The 10,000-nt window shown below is 38.6% G+C and overlaps 1 protein-coding gene across 2 annotated transcripts in view; it reads left to right on the plus strand.

Moving 5' to 3' along the window:
* The window catches only part of LOC135219366 (uncharacterized protein C12orf56-like), a 144,727-nt gene that overhangs the window by 8,267 nt on the left and 126,460 nt on the right, over positions 1 to 10,000 (plus strand). The window lies entirely within an intron of this gene.

Consider the following 10,000-nt stretch of genomic DNA (forward strand, 5'->3'; position numbering starts at 1 on the left):
TAACAATATTTACAACATAGATGTTGGGGTGCTAGAAGGTATTATTTGCGATGTTCCCGTTTAAGGTGGGAACTATAAAAAGACACAAAATAGTGATTACTTCATTCACCCTTTGAGTAATGGACAAAGTTGCCTCTTATATCTATTCCGGATGCCCCTCAGGATTGCACAAACCTACGCAATGTTTCACGCACCATTTATCTTACGTTCAGTTTCAACTTTCTCGTATTACAAACGCTTTTTGGGTTTTTTCACATCTCTGCACTTTTTCTTCACTGTGCCAGTCAACACCGTGTCGTCTACATACTTCATTTTCAACCCTCTTTATCTAGCAATTTTTGGCCAACCTCTCCTTTAACTTCTCTTATCAGTACATTCACATAGATATCAAACAGCCTTAGAGGAATCACGCGCCTCATCTTCTATACTAAATCTGTTACTATTTCACCAAAGTCAACAAACGACCTGCTCCATCAAGTATCTTCAACACTCCTCGCATTACATCACTGTGAACTCTGTCACAGGTAATTCTATTTTATCCGTGTTTCTCAAATATATTTTCCTTTTACTCATATAACTAATATACTACATTTGTTTGATGGCAAACGCCTGATCCACACAAATACTTCCTTACTGGTCTGAAACCTCAATGCTTCTTCTCTATTAACTTTCCACTATCTATTTTAGCAGCTTATTTAAATCCTGTCATAATCCCATTTTTTAAATTTTACCTTTTTAAAAAGGAACAATTATTACTCTCGCTATTTCCTTCAGAATCGAGTTTCATCTAGAATTCCTTGATATATATAGACCAGCCATTCACCTTCATTTTCATCACCACACCTCAACTTCTCACTTACGTACACACCGTCTCCTCAACCTGGTGTCTTTCCAACATTTAACTTCTTAATTGTTTTTCTTATATCCTCTTCAGTTACTTCCAAAATCATTCTAATGTTTAAAAAAAACACCCTTGCCCTTAGGATTCTCCAGTTTGTCATCACATTCAACAACTCTACAGAATACACTGCTCATGAGCAAAGGACTATAGTGCATTCTCATCAAACAGCGTCTATCCAGTTGTAAACTTCATCTGAAGATGCGTTTATTCGTTTACCTTTTTCCCTTCATTTACTATAACTACATTACAACTTGTATTATCTCCTTAATACTACAGCTCATTCACACGATAAATTTGAGCATACTCCGCTTTTTTTTCATTTTTACAAACTTAGGACTTTACAACCTTACTGATTCTCCGGCCTTTTTTTTTTTTTTTTTTTTTTTTTTACTATTTGAGCATCAGTTGTTCCGAAACCACACTTCAAACACTGTGCATTCCCGTCTTCTTTGATAAGCCATTTTGCTTTCACATCCAGGCCATTAATGCTTTTAATCTCTTCCTACTTTCTTATAAACTGATACTCACTCCTTCCTGAGTCTGCGACTCCATCCCTGGAATTTGCATTCTCCTCGTGAACAACCTTGTTGACAGTATACACCCTTTTTAGAGAGCTTGTTTTACACCACACCTGTCACTCTTGGAACTACCAGTTCTATAGCAATCTGCCATTTCATCATAACAAACTTTTAACTGACATCAACAAATGACCTTCTACATATAAATTCAACTTCTTCCACCTCGTAGCATTATCAATTTCATCACAAACTTTTAGAATCAGTGGTTCCTAAACTTTTTATTGCCATGCCCCTCTACGAATTGGTCCTTCCCTCCACGTCCCCCTTGCATCCATGAGTAAAATTCCCTCCCAGATTTAAAGGAAAATAAGGGAGAGAGAGAGAGAAGGGGTTTCGAAGGATAGGGAGGGAGGTAAATAATTACAAAACATGGTAAGCCCAACGAGTCTAACCAGAAAAGCTGACTATAGGAAACTAACGTTACGAGGCGATACTTTTGCATTTTTATCATAAACTTCTGAATATTAGTTCGTCAATCTTGTGAAGAGAAAAACCAATATAATTTGAGAATTTTTCTTATTTTTCCCTAAGGCTAGCACCTTCCCTGGGAATTGCTAACGCCCCCTCCCCCCAAGTTTAAGAACTATTGTTATAGGTTTGCTATAGGTTCACTTTTGCCATAGATAACATTTTCATGTTACTGACAAACTTAGTACACGTGATCCACTCGCCGTCTTTCTGGCTTGTATTCTTCTCCTATCAACCATTCCATTATCTATCCTATCTTCTTTATCAAAATCCTACTGTAAACTTACTTAATATACTATGAAATGTTATATCCGTTTTCATTCTTGGATTCTGGAACCTTTGCCTTTATACAAAATAGCAGATAATACTCTCATAAATTATTTTGAAATCTTCTCCTCATTCATTTTTTTTTCTTTTCCTCAAATCAGTACTTTTTCCTTTACTGGAAATTAAAAACTATAAGAACATTAACTTGATCAACTTATTACCTTTTAGCGGTTTCTGACAAGAAACTTTGAAGGCAGCTGTCTACTTGCGTTTTCACTATGCATATCAAAACAAGGCGTGATCCGACCTCCAGCTTATTTGGGGCGGGTGCTAAAATCTATGGTCAAATAGCGCATTGTTTCACCAACTAAAATTAAAATAAATACGCCATATTTTATTAGGAATAATTGTTCTGTACTGTTCAACATGTACATTATTTTTTACGTTTTCATTTTAATGATATAGATTATAAATATACTATCCTAAAATTCCTGTATATTTAACTCAACATAAAACGGGTTTTTTTTCAGGCCTTTTTAGGCTTTCCTACCCACACAACTCCCTCAACAACAAAATAGGTTGTAGGCTTACTCCCCAAATAAGTGAAAATGAAAAAATACAACGCGAACGGACGGCAAAGTAAGATAAAATTCACAGAGACCCAAAAATTCCACTCTAATTTGAGAGAGAGAGAGAGAGAGAGAGAGCCCACACATTATACATATTCCCGACGGATGTGAATATGAAAAGTGAAATATGAATTGAATTGAATTAAATAAATTTAATCGAATATAGAATTCGGGCCAAATGCCAAGCACTGGGACCTATGAGGCCATTCAGGGTTGAAAGGTGTGGCAGGAAGAAACCCTCAAAGCAGTTGCACTATGAATCAATTGTTAGAAGAGGGTGGAAAGTATGATGGAAAAAAGAGAATATGAAAGGCGGTACACTAAAAAGGATCGAAAGGGGTTGCAGCTAGGGGTCGATGGCACGCTACAAAGAACCTTAATTGATGCCTACAGTGCACCGCAAAAAGAGAGAAATATGGAAGAAACAAGGCCACACGAAAAAGAAACGGGAGGCAAGAAAGAGAAAGAAACAGGAGGCAAATAGGGAAAGAAACAGGAGGCCAGAAAGAGAAAGAACGGGAGGCAAGGAAGAGAAAGAAACAGGAGGCCAGAAAGAGAAAGAACGGGAGGCAAGGAAGAGAAAGAAACAGGAGGCCAGAAAGAGAAAGAAACAGGAGGCCAGAAAGAGAAAGAAACGGGAGGCAAGGAAGAGAAAGAAACAGGAGGGAAGAAAGAGAAAACGCCTCCTGAAGGACAGCCGTTCGTCTCAGAACAAATAACAACTCGATCGATTTCCTCCCTTGACCCAAAACAAACAGAAATAAACACCGATAGGAAATGTGCCGCCGTGTAATAGCCTGGAAGTAATGCTACATCTCGTAATAGACACGACATGACGACGAAATTTCTACTTGATGGGGATTCGGCCGAATGCGGGTTAAGGTCAGTGTGTCCTGGAACTGCACTACACTATTCTGACAGCTGATATAGTAATAGTTTAATCCTTTATATGCACACACACATATATATATATATACTTATTTATGTGTGCGTGCGTTGCGCACCACTATGCTATCATAACTCGAACTTGGCTTCCATAGCTCAGGAGATCCAGATTAAACCGATTCCAGACCTTCGGCTTTCCCCACTAGACACGAGGAATTCAGAACTTGCTCCTTTAGGCCTAATCTGCTTCCATGATACTATTCCAGGCTTTTTAGGTCATGTAGCGCATATCAGTCTGCCTCTTTCTTATGGGCATCAGTAAAGGGTGAAGCCTAACAATGTCATTATCGCAGTCGACTGATTGATTAATTGATTGAATATTGAATTTAGCCCAAAGGCCAAGCAATGGGACCTATGCGGTCATTCAGCGCTGAAACGGAAATTAACATTAAAAGGCCTGAAAGCCGTAACAGGAGGAAAACCTCAAAGCAGTTGCATTTTGAAACAGTTGTTGGGAGAGGGTGGAAAGTCAGATGAAAGAAAGAGATTATGAAAGGAGGTTCAGTAAGAGAAACGAAAGGGGTTGCAGCAATGGGCCGAAGGCACGCTGCAAAGAACCTCAAGTAATGCCTACAGTGCACCGCACGAGGTGCACTGACGGCATCCCCCACCCCCACTACGGGGATTATTCAATCGAACGACTAACGATCGTAACTACTAGTATGAATCTTCAAGAAACACTTTTTAAAGTGTTTTCTGTCCGGTAACTGCTCTTCGTTATATCTAATATTAAGCCCAAAAACAGGGGGTATCCATACCCCTTGGGGGTATGAGAACCACATGCTAGGGGTTATGAGACTTGATATCTAGATATTTGTACATATTCCATTTTAATGTGTCAAAGTGTTCAAGGGTACATTTTGTAAATAAATAACTATAAAACTATAAATGCTTCTGATTTTCTTGTACGTTCTATTCATACATAAAGTATGTATTAAACTAAGTATATCAAGTTATATTGTCAACAAGTAGGACTGAAGTGGACTTAAGCAAAGGGGGTATGGAGCCATATAGGCAATTCATTTGGGGTCTCTGGAGTCACCAAACCCCTGCCCTAAAACTGCGTAATGGGAACTTGGAAGGTTGTCACAACTGGTTAAAAAGCCGGTTTTTCCAAGATAGGCCTATGAGTTTCCAAGATAGGCCTATGAGTTATGGTCACAGTGAGATTATAAGAAATACATTAGGTCCCCTAATTTATAGGGTGGCCCCCCAACTACTAGATTCTATAAGAGGTATATTTAAATACAAAAGAACGAAGTAAATGTGAAAACTGGAAATATTTGATAAATGCCGTAAGGCAAAGATAACCTTGGGATCTTTTAGTAACAATTGTAACCGCCTTTCGTTCACTTACATTTCCAAAGGTAATGTTAATTTTTTTTTTACACCTTTAATATAAAATTAACCAAAGAAAGAAGTATATGGTTTACTCACCGAAGACATCTCGGACGACTTTCTTCTCAAGTTGAGAAAATAGCCCAGCAAGATATTTATTGCAAAGTGTCAACACGAACTCATGATTTTCATATTTATCAATCTTGGCAAAGTTTTTTTTCTTTCATTTTTTTGTCTATGCACTTTCCTGATTTTTAGTAACGTGCGTAGGGATGTAACACGACGAAATAAAAATAAATGTTATTTATGTGTCAATATGAATCCAGAGATCTTTAAATTTAGCTTTCTCTGTTGGTGGAATGGAAGAGTCCGGAGGTCCAGACTAAGCTTCCAGTACTCTTTCACACGCCAAGCGACCCTTAGTTGTAGTTAAAAAAAAAGAGCATTTTCTCAATCCAGTGGCTTTGTAGCAACTCTGTTTTATCAATCTAACCCATTGGCTCTTGCATCAGATTTATATAAGCCCTGTTGACATAATATGTCATCAAGGATTATCTTTTTGTTTTTTGCGGAAGCAAGAACATAAGCCTTACTGTCTAGGTCAGGGGTTCTTTACAAGGGGTATCCATACCACCTTGGGGGTAGAAAACCGCATGATAGGGTTATGGAACTTGATCTCTGGATATTTGTATATATTTTATTTTAACGTGTCAATGTATACATGGGTACAATTTGTATATAAATAACTATATAAAACTATAAATTATTTTGATTTTCTTGTATGTTCTATTCCTAGCCATTCATACCTAGAGTAAAGTATGTATTAAATTAAGTATATTAAGTTATATTGTCAACAAATAGGACTGAAGTGGACTTTAGCAAAGGGGGTATGGAACCGTATAGGGCAATTCAATGAGGGTCCGAAGTCATCAGAAGGTCAAGAACCCCTGCACTAGTCTCTACCCAAGTGGCATAAGGTTACGATTCCACGGCGTAGAGTTTGCAGGATGGCAATTGATGGCTGAAATTTTCTAGTCATTTCTGTTTAGTATAATTCATGAATGCTTGACAAATTCCATCGGCGGATATCGTAGTAAAATGCGTTGCATTGTTTGTTATCAATTGATTCTAGGAGTGCAGCTGTAATCTGTCAGGCATTCTTAATGTATATTCACTTGTAGTACTTGTTTACGTTGGAGCACAATGTGTCGAGTGTCTATCATTTGTAGTCGATGCTGATTTTTGGCTCTTCTTTTCTCATGACTTGATTCCGTTGGTCGCCAATGCCAGATTGAGTTCGGTAATAGCAACAAGGCGTGATCCGACCTCCAGCTCACTCGGGGTCCAGTCAAAAAGCGAGTATTTTCATCGAAGAAAATTAAAAGTGAATACGCTATATTTTAGAAGAGATAATTGTGCTGAACAGTTTTATATGCACATTATTTATTTTTTACATTTAATAAGTAAATCAGAAATATCCTGTCCAAAAATTCCTGTATCTTTAACTCAACGCGAAAACACCTTTTTAAGATCTTTTTAGGCTTTTTCATAGGGCTTTCCTACCCCCAACAAGAACAACAACAGCAATAAGAAGGAGAGGAAGAAATACAACAACAACAACAAAATAGTTTGAAGCTTACTCCCCGAGTAAACGAAATTATTTATGATGGGAAAGAGCCGACTGTTAATTCATCCCTTTAACTAATCCGCTATTAGATTTACCTAATCGATCCGTCGTAGATTAATTATTTTTCTATAACATTGATCGTCTTTAGTCGTTAGTAAAGGCTGGATCCAGACGACCATCAATTGCCGGAGTCGGGCACGAGCGGCAATGCGGGCCATTACGTGAGAGAGAAAACGAGGTAGTCAGTTGAACTTCATTCACACGGGAATATTTATTACTCTCTAATTTCCATCAAATAAATTGCATTGTGTCCATCGTTAATTCCCAAATCGACATAACAATCTATGGAAGTATTATTGATGTCATTTTCTCGATCCAAAACATCGAGTGACCTAATTATAGGTATCGAATAGTTCGAGCGGTCTCCTCTGTCTTATCCACCCTTCGTCGGTCACAGGTTACAACCAGATGGAACTGTCGAACTATAGATGCGAAGCCCTGTTGTTTCCAGTTTTCTATAGAAGAAAACTATCGAGATGGATTTTTGTCTGTCCGTCCGCACTTTTTCTGTCCACCCTCAAATCTGAAAAACTACCGAGGCTAGAGGGCTGCAAATTATGAAGTTGATCATCCACCCTCCAACCATCAAGCATACCAAATTGCAGCCCTCTTGCCTCAGTAGTTTTTATTATATTTAGGATTAAAGTTAGCCATGATCGTGCGTCTGGTACCGATTTAGTTGCCAACACAGGCCACCAACTGGCTGTGGCTGAGTGTCATGGGCCGTGGCTGAGAAACTTCGACGCATTTTCTACTTGTTTGTCCTTATGGTGGATCGTGCTGTCATAAGGCCACCTAAAGCTACAACAACACGAGTAGGTATCGACTTCTCCATTTCGTTGCTCTTCGATATTTTGAAGTTGAGGTTGATTATGCCGTTTTCATTTCATATTTTTATGATTTCTATTTATTTTTTCATTTGGTAGATTGTTCGGGGTTTTTTTCAGTGTTCGTGATTTATTTACAATATAAGTATGTGTTTAAAACCGCCCCTTATAACCTGATTTACATCAACATTTCATGTTATTTCTCAACTTTCTATTTTTTGCTTGTTTATTTGTTAATGTTTTCTTTTTCATACTGAACTGAAGAAGTGCTTGTTTTGTACTTGTGTAGTAGGTATGCCATTTGTTAACAAGGCTCTGAAAAAATCGCATGCACAGGAGAGAGAGAGAGAGCGAGAGATTTTCTTTACTAAATGACGTAATAAATTCATAATGAGACGGTAGAGAGAGAGAGAGAGAGAGAGAGAGAGAGAGAGAGAGAGAGAGAGAGAGGCTGTTTTGTTGTGGAGTATGTGAAGAGAGAGAGAGAGGTTGTTTTGCTTGTGGAGAGAGAGAGAGAGATAGAGGTTTTGTTGGTGGAGGCTGTAAATGGAGTGAGAGAGAAAGAGAGAGAGAGGCTGTCTTGTTGGTGGAGTTTGTGAAAAGATAGAGAGAGAGAAAGAGAGAGAGAGAAAGACTTTTGTGTTTGGAGGTTGTGAATGGAGAGAGAGAGAGAGAGAGAGAGCTCTGGAAGGGACTGGTATAAGACGGCGGGAAGGATTTCGACGCAGATAAGTGACCTGATTCCGTCTCAAGCGGAGCTTCTTAAAATGCAGGTCCTACTTAAATGTTACACTCCCAGATGAAGAGGGAGCGCGCGAAAATCGCCCAAATCCCCAGCGATGTTCTATAAGGACGGAATCTTTGTACGACTTCGCTCGCCTTATCTTGCCTCGAGGAAAATGTCACCGAAATGTCGCCAGCAATGACTGAAGTCTCTTTTATTGATGATGGACATTTACCTCAGAGAATACCAAGGTGCGACCCGACCTCCAGCTTACTCGTGGCGCGTGCTGAAATCTACGGGCAAATAGAGCGTTATTTCACAAACGAAAATTAAAATGAATACGCCATATTTAATAGAAATAATTGTTCTGTACTGTTTAACATGCAGATTATTCCTTTTTCACTTTTTCATTCTCATAAATAACTCATAAATATCCTATCCTAAAATTCCTGTATCTTTAACTCAAAGCAAAACACCTTTTTCAGACCTTTTTAGGCTTTTCCAAAGGTCTTCCCGACACAGGACGCCAACAAGAACAACAATAACAGCAAAGTAGTTTGTAAGCTTACTCCCCGAGTATGCGAAAACACCTCGAGGCATGTAGCTTTCATGGCAGTCGAAGAAGTTTGCCTTTTCTTCTTCATCTTCTTTTGATTGATTCATATTCAAGACCTCAATCGCGCAGACAAAACAAGTTTGTTATTTTAGGTCGTAAGGTCGTTCGGCTTTTCAAACTGCCTCTGTCTGGCCCAGGGCAGAAAGGATCTTCGTCTAAGAGGGCGGAAGGTTATACGATTTTGGCAAAGCGAAGCAAGAAAAGAAACCCCCGAAATATCCACTTTCATATTAATGAGACTATGAGGCGGTTGGAGGGGGAATCAAAGTTCACAGAAATGAGTTCTATCCCTCGCCAGCACCGAAGCAAACTGGGTTTTATTTTGATGTCCATTGTCTCATGAAAACACGAACGTTACCAGTTATTCATTATTTGTACTTTGAATTGAATTAAAATGAGTTTAGGCCAAAGGCCAAGCACTGGGACCTATGAGGTCATTCAGCCCTGAAACGGAAATGGAGAGTAAAATGTTTGAAAAGGTGTGACAAGAGGAGAACCTCAAAGCAGTTGCACTATGAACCAATTATTAGGAGAAGGTGGAAGGCGAGATGGAAGAAAGAGAATTTGAAAGGAGGCACAGTAAAAGGGATTGAAAGGGGTTACAGCTAGGGGCTGAAGGCATGCTGCAAAGAACCTTAAGTAATACCTACAGTGTACAGCACGAGATCCACTGACGACATTAGCACCCTGCTGGGATTGGTATTTTGAAAATATTCGTCGACTCAAATCCTTCAATTCGGATTTGGAAAATTGACTTATTCTTGACTCAAGTCCATTGGATAGGATTATTGGGAAATTGAACCATTAGGCGGCTTATCTAATCTTTTTAAGAAATCTGTTGAAGACAATGGCCAGTTTCCACGCTGAATGGAAAGGTATGTTATATTCTGAAAATGCGAAAAAACTAAATCAAATCTTAATTACGCCTTTTAAAGGAATTTTTATGGTCAGGAACCAGTTTACCATTGTGCAAAACTCACACAGTTATTATAGCAATGCTAAACTGAAAGAATAAAGAAT

Source organism: Macrobrachium nipponense, chromosome 1, assembly GCF_015104395.2.
Source record: "Macrobrachium nipponense isolate FS-2020 chromosome 1, ASM1510439v2, whole genome shotgun sequence".
NCBI lineage: Eukaryota > Metazoa > Arthropoda > Malacostraca > Decapoda > Palaemonidae > Macrobrachium > Macrobrachium nipponense.